Source organism: Myotis davidii, unplaced genomic scaffold (genome assembly GCF_000327345.1).
Source record: "Myotis davidii unplaced genomic scaffold, ASM32734v1 scaffold427, whole genome shotgun sequence".
Taxonomy (NCBI): Eukaryota; Metazoa; Chordata; class Mammalia; order Chiroptera; family Vespertilionidae; genus Myotis; species Myotis davidii.
The window spans coordinates 940,579-941,371 of record NW_006298051.1 but is presented as its reverse complement, the minus strand read 5'-3'; the positions used below and the strand labels follow the sequence as shown (position 1 = coordinate 941,371).

At 70.5% G+C, this 793-nt stretch overlaps 1 long non-coding RNA gene across 1 annotated transcript in view; it reads left to right on the top strand.

Annotated features, from left to right (window-relative positions):
• The window catches only part of LOC107184677, a 2,591-nt gene extending 1,915 nt beyond the window's left edge, over positions 1-676 (top strand). Inside the window, exons 2-3 of the long non-coding RNA XR_001515574.1 lie at positions 268-314; positions 485-676. This is a non-coding gene — a long non-coding RNA (uncharacterized LOC107184677). The remainder of the gene's footprint in view (positions 1-267; positions 315-484) is intronic.
• The last annotated feature ends 117 nt before the right edge of the window (positions 677-793 follow it).

Sequence of the window (793 nt, the reverse complement as noted above, 5' to 3'; positions counted from 1 at the left end):
CCCTGGCTCCGGGCCCCGCTCCCCTGGGGGCTCAGCCCTCCCTGTGGACGGTCCACGGGGCTGAGGTGGGGCCGGGTTGGCCGCAGGGGAGGTGGCAGGGCCCGGGTCCTTCCCCGTCTCCCGGCCCCGGGGACAGGCCGACCAGGAGCCCGTGCTTGGGTCCTGCTGCCTCTGAGCGGGTCGGTCTCTGGGAGGTTCCCAGTGAGCAGCAGGCTCCCTGGTCCCCGGCCGGCAGCCCCTTCCTGACGGGGCGTCTCTGTTTTGCAGGAAAATTCTCCTCTTCTCAGGAATTGCTGCCTGTCCCCAACCTGCCAGTGAGGCTGCTGGCTTTGGGGGGATGGCGGGGAAGGTCTCTGTGGGGCTGAGTCCCCTGTGGACGCTGTGCTGATTCAGGAACGTTCCACTCCTGCCCTGCGGATTGGCTGACCCCGAACCGAGCCAGGCGGGAGCGGCCCCTGGTCTTCATGACAAGTGTCCCTCGCAGGGGCCAGGGGACCCGGCAGAGAGGAACAGGCGTCGGGACCTGCAGGCCTCCCGGGTCCAGCCAGACGTCCCCACGGAGCCCGTGGAGGAGACAGCATCCCTGTTCCCTCAGAGGGACCGCCACCTGACACAGGGCTGCGGGATGCAGGCGCCTGAGCCATCTCCGTGAGGCTACGGGCAGCGGCCCGGCCCCCACGGACCAGATTCAGGGTCGGGGGAGCCGCGGGACCCCCTCCTGGAGGGCAGCCCGCACCTGGCTGAGGAGGAGACCACCTGATGCGCTGGGGGCTTGGGACCCCCCGCGTCTCCG